Source organism: Vigna unguiculata, chromosome 4, assembly GCF_037176805.1.
Source record: "Vigna unguiculata cultivar grain cowpea cultivar isolate G323 ecotype 2 chromosome 4, ASM3717680v1, whole genome shotgun sequence".
NCBI classification, from domain to species: Eukaryota; Viridiplantae; Streptophyta; class Magnoliopsida; order Fabales; family Fabaceae; genus Vigna; species Vigna unguiculata.
Window position 1 is genome coordinate 29184409 of NC_140795.1, and position 9169 is coordinate 29193577.

General features: G+C 32.2%; 1 pseudogene across 1 annotated transcript; it reads left to right on the top strand.

The window, feature by feature from the left end:
* The first annotated feature begins 15 nt into the window (after positions 1–15).
* LOC114182082 (uncharacterized) lies at positions 16–8493 on the top strand (annotated as a pseudogene). The gene is made up of 10 exons (XR_014994230.1): positions 16–4325; positions 4864–4947; positions 6233–6365; positions 6407–6430; positions 6588–6685; positions 7094–7115; positions 7177–7376; positions 7503–7593; positions 7696–8009; positions 8181–8493. The product of XR_014994230.1 is annotated as an uncharacterized LOC114182082 (transcript).
* Positions 8494–9169: the final 676 nt, after the last annotated feature.

Genomic DNA, 9169 nt, shown 5'->3' on the forward strand with positions numbered 1-9169 from the left:
AGCTGAAACTGTAAACAAAGCAACACTGCAGTATCCGATGGAGCCACTGTCTTCTTCGGTCACCGGTTTTTTTTCTTTTTTTCACCATTCAACTTGCTCAGGACTCGGCGCTGAACTCGGTCACTGCTTGTCCATCTATCTGGGGTTCATATTTGTGCCAAACGGTGGGGAAAATCGGTTCAGCTTGGTTCAAGTGGTATTTTTTTTTCTCTCTTTGGAAACCAGGTTTTGTTCCTCTTTTCTCAACATATGTACCGGATCAGACCATGCCCTAGGATGAGTTTGAAAGAAGTAATTTATTGTTAGGGTTTTGATTAACTCAGTCCCGGTAATAGTTTATAAGATCATGGTTGTCTTTCCCAACTCAGAATACTTCATAAAATTTGTAGGAAATTGTAGTTTTCCCCCTCATTTTGAACATGCTTGCACATAAGAGTTGCAGTTTAATAATAATAGTAATGATGAAAGTAATAATGGAATGTATATAGATCTAACCTAAGAGCTGTCTAGTTGTAACTTGTGAAAATAATTTAAAGTTTAAATGAGCTAAATTTTGACACCGTATAAACAACTTATACAAGGGTGTTTTCATTTCTGGTACAAATATTATTTTTTTGGTAATTAGATTGTTTGCATTTGTGTACATGTTTGAATCAATTTATTAGTAGGTTAATAAACTATTTTAAGGTTATCTCCTTGTAATAAATTATGAAGATAAATTACACTTAAACTTGGTGTTTTTTCAGAAGTAGGCAAAACGTGTGGGGCTGAACGTTTTCTGGTGAAGAAATCGTTATGTCCCAATGCGTTTTTGAGTCAAATACGGTCAATGGATGAAATCGTGCAGGGGTGAACGATTTTAACAAAGAAATCGTGGGGGGTCAGGCCGTTTTCATAGAGAAAACGTGAAGGAGGTTGACATTTTCAAAGAGAAAACGTGCCAGGGGTGCACGTTTTCATCCTTTTTGTTTTTTTTTTTCTTTGAGCACCCCATCCATCTTTCTACGTTCCGGATCCTCTTCTTTTGTTTTTTATACAATATGAACATGCTTTCAAGTGGTTATATATTGAACACACCACTGCTTGCGGAAATTGGGACTTCATAGCTAAAGGTTTTGCTTGCACTGTAGGTTGTTTTACTTAGTAAGCTGTAAAAAAAATATAAAATTAAATGAAATAATATTTTGTTTGAAGGAAAAATTTTGTGCATGTGGAATGTAAGATTAGGAAAATGTCGTACCCAAATTAATGAAATCTTTCTTGAGATCCTCCATAATTCCATGAACTCATTATGGACACGTTGGTATGGAAATGTATTGTAACAAATTTGAGATGTGAAACAAGCGGTGGATGCAGAGAAAATTTGGTAGGAGAACAAATGGTGGTGTGTTCAATATATAACCACTTAAAAGCATGTTCATATTGCATAAAAAACAAGAGAATAAGAGGTTCCAGAACGTAGAAAGATGGATGGGGGGTGCGCAAAGAAAAAAAAAACAAAAAATATGAAAACGTGCACCCCTGACACGTTTTCTCTTTGAAAATGTCAACCCCCTTCACGTTTTCTCTATGAAAACGGCCTGACCCCCACGATTTCTTTGTTAAAATCGTCCACCCCCTGCACGATTTCATTCATTGACTGTATTTGACTCAAAAACGCAAGGGGCATAACGATTTCTTCACCAGAAAACATTCAGCCCCCACACGTTTTGCCTACTATGATAATTTTTTAAAATTCTGCCTAATACTGTAATTAGGCCAACTTATTTGCCTACTTTTGAAAAAAAAACCCTTAAACTTACATCCTGAATGCAACACTTTCTTTCTAATTTATTTTCAATAATAGAAATAGCTTATGCATGAATGCTTTCATCATAAACACTTATAAATACTTTGGTGGTGTTTGCAACACTCTCTTTTTTATTTATTTTCAATAATAGAAATAACTTATGCATGAATGCTTTCATTATAAACACTTATAAATACTTTGGTGGTGTTTGAATAAATTTCAGTCTTAAATACTTATAATGGAAGAAAACTGTTAAAATTAATTGAGTTTCTCCAATATACTAAAGTCTACTTATAACTTCACTTCTTGACAACATTAAATGAAAAGACTTCTATAAAAGCTAACAGTGCAAATTATATGAGAAACATTTAGAAGTTCCACTTTGTATACATCAAGTCTTTGAGTGCAACTTATATATATGTTGGGAAAACTTCTTTGGTAAATACCAATTTGTTTTAGAATGGAATATTGCTTACTCTAGTAGGATATTGCCTAGTTTACCGAGACATCCCTCTGTGGAGATGAATGTTGTAAAGTTCCATATTGTCTGCCTACCTTTGATAGGTTGAAAGTCTGATTCAAAGGAAGCAGTGGGTTAAAAGAGTTCACACATTTAAGGGAAGCCAATGGAACACCTGACCGTGTTGTATGTGTTTTGGATATGTCAAATCTGAGAAGTTTTTTAAGTTCCTGTTTCCACAAATAATTACGAAAGTATTGTGTATTTTTACTTCCTTTTTTTTTTATGAGATCTGTTTGTATAAGAAACAGTATAGGTGAAAGTAAGAAACGAACTGTATATATCTGAATTTTTTGTCTGGGAGAAATAACAATAAAGATGATTTTCTCAGAACAAACAACCTTAATGTTTACCTTTATGGAAAAGGTTATTGGCTTCAGTAGATACTTTGAAAATTACTATGCTTCCTGTGAAATGAGTAGATTTACAAAGTTGTAAATGTGATTTCTTCCAATCTCTCTTGGCTCAAATGAAATATTGTGGTGCATTGTTGATTTGTTTGTAACCTCTCCCTACTCTTTGAGGGAACTATTATATAAGTTCTGGTCTATATCTCTCATCTCAGCTTGTTAATTCATCCCTTTACATGATTGTCCTTGGCTTCACAGAATAAATTTTTGTAACTGGTTGATGGGTTATTTATTTTTAGAATATTATTAAGGATTGCAGGATTTATTTGATGTGGTTAATTAGGTGTTGGACTCTTAATTTTTTATAGCTTGAGATGTAATACATTAAGCACTGATCTTTTTGTTCCGTACAGCTACAGTTTTTTTGCTGCATATTTTAATCTTCTCCGTGGATCCAAATGGTGAGTTATGTTAATATATGACTTCCATCTTGCAACAAAATTTACTGAATAGATAATCATCATGACAAGATTGTGCAACAGAGCCATGTTTGGGCCCTTTCCTAATGTTATGTTCTTACTGAAAAATAGATCAACACTAGAAGGGGAGGGTTGACAGTAATGTAAGAAAGTTCATGCTCTTAAAAGACTTTTGATAAAATGATTTTCACAAAACTGAAGTGTAAAAATTTTATCCACATATACTGTTTACAAGTATAATAGAAGAGCAGCGAAATCTCCTTTTATGACTTTTGACTTATGTGAGGACATAATGTCACTCACTCCTGACAAATCCTCCTAATCTCTCCTGGAGACTAAGAAGACCAAGTATTCTCTGACACTAAGCTTCTTTTGGCTTTCTTTGACACCAAGTATTAGTTATAAGAATGTGTTTTTGTTGTTTCGATGTTGTTTGTATTTTTTAGGCTTCAAGAATGTGTTCATGGTAAGACATTTGATAATGGGTACTGAAACAAATATTTGATTGTTAGAAAGTTGAAGCAGATCTTCTTGTAATCTTTCATATTCTTGTAAAATCTATTTTCCAAATAGATTTTATTCTTTCTTGTTAGACTGCTTATGTGTATCTCTGGTTTGTTGATATGTGCTGCACACATCAAAAAGGAAATTAAAGGTACGTGTCTTAGGGATAACGTGTAATGTTTTTCCTTTTACGTGTTATATTATTGCCGTTTACAAACTTTTATTAAAGCAAGTAAAAATATTTATCTTATTCTGGATAATACTTTATTGATAAAAACAAATTATATACCCTAGATTACATGCTGTTTTTGTATTATAGAAGGTTAGATAATATAAAGTCATCAAGTTTTTTAATTGATTTAGCAAGCTCCAAAGCATATGTTCAAACAAGAGGATATGTGGTTTCAAAACTTAATCTCGAATGTTATTACCGCAACGTAATGTAAATGTCACATACTATGTTTAAACGGTATGAGACTAGATTGTTTTAGTCTTAACAGTTGTTTCATGTTTCTCTTTGTGCATTGATGTGTTGATTGAATGGTCCTGTGGGTCAAGTACTCTCTGTATTGTTAATACTCTATCTTTTTTGCAGTATTCAAAACTCATGCCAGCACGCTTCACATATATATTCAGATGCTCAAAGCTTGAGGGAAACATGTGCAACTCCAATTCTTAAACAGGTAATCTCATGGTGATTAATTCTTACTGTCATTGTTGGTTTCAATTTAAATTACTCATAATGTGTTATCTAAAATGGTCATTTGGTGGATGTATAGTCTAAAAAGCTTAGTAGTTGAATTGGCTGCTATGCAAGAGTCAAACCGATATGAAATATCAACTTAGTTGCAGGATTTTAACAAGATTAAACTTATTTGTTAATTGTTTCTGCTACATTATCTTTTTTATTCTGAACTAATATATTGGTTAAACAAACCTTATATAGTACAGAGTTCATTTTGTGTAGTGTCCATGGATGATGCCAAAATTGTAGACGACAAATAGGTGTACGTCTGCCAAGCAAATAGTTCATTCCTATGAATGGTCATTTTATGCATTCAATATAAAGTCAATCCATACTTTTCAATTTGTTTTGTTTTCTATTAACATTAGTTCAAGTTTTGCCTCTAAAGCACTCAATTATACTCACTGCTTGTCTGTCCAACCTAGGTGGCTTTGAACATTAAATCTATCATGTGTTGTCGTCCTGTGCTTTTACAGGTGAAGAGTGATTTTACCATATATTGATATGGAGATGAGCAGCATTTGGATGAGACATGGAAACAAATATTCTTATATGACCCTGTATGTTATTTGAATTAGTGAATAGTCAATTAGGTGCTTTTTATTTTATTTTTTGTATATTATTACTCCATTTTCATACTTTTAGGAATTACATGAAACATAAAAGTAACATTTCTTTTTCTCTGTTCTATGGTTGTGTTTGAAATGAAACATAACAAAGTACTTCAACCAATTTCGAACTTAAATTTGGGGTGATTTGGTTCTGAACATGGGCAAAAATGAATCCTTCTAACACATAATGATATATTTGTCATTAATCAACCATAACATAAACTTAAACTATTAGCGGAATGCATGTCAATCCATGTTCATACTACAGATACTATCAACAATCTTCATCCGCTCTGGCAGCATTGGTTAAACAATTAGATTGCCACTACATGCACTTGTTGATAATGGAATTTAATCATTCTTCTAAAGTAGTCTGTGTTATATTCTTCAGTTCGGAGACATCATTTTATCTGTCCTGCTTAAGTGATGAGAAATACCAATAGAAGTACTCCTGTCCTACAATTGATTCTTGTACAAGTGTGCTTGTCAATTTTGCATTACCTAACCAATTGGGAGTACTTTTACTCATGTCTCATCATAGCTAACTATGTTTTTCATTACTTATTTTATGATCCGGGGATTAGGAAAAAGAAATAGTGTAATTTATCTAATTTTAATTTAAACAAATAATTAGTAAATTAGTAGACTAGGATTCATAAATATATGTTGCTGGTTCATCTCTTCCGTTGTGCACACACTATCATCTCTCTCTGTATTATGAGCTGTTTTAACCACGTTATGTTCCCTGGTCTGTTTTTACTCATTTTTTATTATTTATTTAATTTAAAACTACATTTATGTTCATTTGGTGATATATTATGGACTTTGACCTCGTCTTAAGCTTATAACTTCTATCCTTATCTTAGCATTCATGAGTACGCTTTTTCAAGCTTCTTTTTGAAGAAACTCGAACACCCAGCTTGTCTTTTCAGCATTTGAGATTGAACTAAACACGTTTGTATCTCTCAGGCTTTTTTGGGCATCATAGTATGTGTGTTGGTTTTGGAATATAAAGCTACGGCTAATTCCTTGTTTAATTATTTCCAGTTGCATTTAGATCGGCATTTAAATTTCTATTGTAATCCACTTGGCATATAGTAAACTACTTTTAGTAAAATAGAACAACATCTTCTGAAACTTGTTTAGGTTTAGCTTTAATACATTTATAGATTGATAAAAGTAAATTAATACGTTTATTACTGCAATTAATAAAGTTTCTTTTTATTATATATAGAGAGACTGAAAGTGCCTTGTCCTCGAACTCTAGGTTACTGTGTTCATATCACCACCAGACTTCTTTCCTTTTTGCTACTCCCTTCAACTCACCTTCAACCAGGGAATTCCGTTCTCCTACTCCAAATGGACGGTAGATTGAACTTTGAGGATGCTGTGGCCAGTTCTTCAAAAGGGAACCGGAAAATCTTGTCATCAAGTACTTTATTCATTTTTTATTTTTACTTTTGTGACGTTCAATTTTTCATTATGCATGTTGGAGTGTGGTGATTACCCGATTACTCTTTGTTGGTGTTTCTTGATTTTGTGGTGCATTTGGATGATAACACTTTTGTTTCGTTGGTTTTCCACTGTAGTGCCGGCAAAAAGAGGAAAATTTTGCTGTAACATGCAAGAACTTCAAGAAAGGGAAACGTTGTCCAATTAAGTTCTGCAACAAGTGCCTCTTGACCAGGTCAGTCTGGATTATAAAGTTTAGGTTTTCTTTTTATTTTAGATGTTTGTAACTTTCAAAATTATTCTATCCTTCTTTCATAAAAGTGTGATATGCAGCATATCAAAGATATATATGAAGATGTGGGAACAGTGGAAGGACATAGAGGAGCTCAAGGCCTTGTTTTTGGGCATGTTTATGGCAAAGCCTTTTTTAATTTTGCAACGAGTATACAAAGAAATCACAAAAATATGACTAATATTCTAAAAACGATGACTAATATTGATTTTTTTAAATGGGAAATGTTCCAAATTGTCAGGTGAGATATCCTTGGTACAAAATGAAAGAATGAGAGAGTATACGAATACAGTCAGTACTTGCATATCTGTATATGTTTTGTTTGATGAGGATTTTGCTATGGTGATTTAGGTATGGGGAGAATGCTGAAATGGTATTATTGTTCCAGCGTAATTCTTGCTTTAAAGTTATAGTGTCGCAGCCATTCATAATATATTTATCGTGTTTCTTCAATGTTATTCTTATCGTGTTTCTTCACTGTTATTCTTGTGTGTAATTTTAATCAGGCTCTTGATCTCAAGGAAGGAGAACCGGAAGCCATGTTAAAAGAATTGGTTAGTAAAGGACATAACTCCTTGCTGATTGAATTTCACAGTAGACTCTTGGCTTTGATCCTAAGCGAATCAGGAAAGGAGTGAGTTATCCCTTTAAATTCTTGTTTCGGTTTTTTTTCCAGTAATTAATTTCTTTTAGATATTTGAATTAATGTTTTCGTATGGATGACATTTAAAGTGGTTGGAAACTTGCTTAATATGTCCAGGAAACTGAGGAGATATATTAAAGATGAAAACTCAAGATATGCAAAAGGAGTGAAAGAAGCAAAACTTAAGATTGATGCAACTAAGGAAAAGGTAATAGAAAAGAAGGTGTTATGGTTTTTTTATATGGATTACTATTGCTGTTACTGTTACGGTGTGTTCATAATAATTTTGTGTGCATGATGTTGTGTACAGATAAAGTGTGTTGAACGGAAGTTGCGGAATGAGAAGGCAAAAGTTGTTTCTTCAACTGTGTCTCCCTTTCCAATGGAGGAAAAAAATAAGAACCGAGGTTGATGAAGCACACGCTGACATGCTCAGGTTAAAGAGCACAAAATTCATGAGCTCATTTTTGTGATCAATGATACATTATTTGACTTAGGCTTTAGCAAGTTTTCTAAACGAAAGCAACATTCAGACATCAAAATAGAAGATGAAACTGCAACTTCACCTGAAGAAAGCTGGTCTGTTTATAGTCCTGCAGAGATATCAAAATATATTTCCTCAATGTGAGTTCTTTTCTTAAATTTAAGTGGATTGTTCTTGTAGTTTCAGATACTTTACATTCCTCAAGGTGATGGAGTATTGGTATTGTATTTATGAGACCTTTTGTAAATTTATATAATAATAATATGTTGGTAACATTATTATTAACATGATATAAATTTATTGTTTTTTAGGTTTTGGTGGAAATCTTTCTCTGATGGTGCTTTTTATCGAGGCTGCACAGTGGCGGAACTTGACCAAAAATTCTATGGGGGCAAATTATATTTGTTATATATAAATTTTTTTTAATTAAAAAATAATAATTTCTTTTAATTAAAAAAAATCAATTTCTTTACATTATTTTTTTTATTCAAAATAAGCACTCATGACAATAGAATCTAAACAATATATATAACAATGGATAATTTTCTAAACACATTTGATATGGATCCCATTTTGAATAAGTCTTTCGTACCTCATCAAATTAATTTGGTGGGTATTGTCAAATTTGAAGACGCTTTCCCGGATCACCTATTTTCAAATTCATTATATGTAACTTTAGGAACCTTAGAGAGTTATTTTTCGTTTTCTTCAATATTTGGATTCTCATGAAGTTTCTCAATTTTAGATGACAGATGCATTTTTTTCATCTTCATCACAAGCCTTCCTCTTGAAGAAAAAATCAATTCTTTTACTCTTTATCATAATTTTTCTAATATAAAATTTTCACCTCTTACCTATTTACAAAAAGATAAAATTATGAATAATTAAATCTTAAAAGTAAGACTCAATATTTTAAGAAAATTAATAACTTCTAAATGATTAGTTTCCCTTACCTTAGAGTAGATTCCTAATCTTATTCTTCCCTTACACAACTTCAAAGCCTAAAATAATTCTATCTACATAAAGAAGAGTTTGATCAATAATTAAAGCATGATTTTATGATCTCTAACAGATAGAGATATACCTAGAGCGTAGAAAAATCACATACAAGAGAGAAATATATTGCTTCAAAAATAAAAAGGAAAAAATGAACTTACTCAAAAGAAGAAATTGTTCGGTCCAAAATGTTTCTTAACTCTTTAATTTTGTCGTAGTGCAATTTGATTTTGAAAATAATAAGAAATTGATGGTGAAAATTGAGATGAAAATAAAATGGGAGAAAGAGATGAAGGCACGGAAG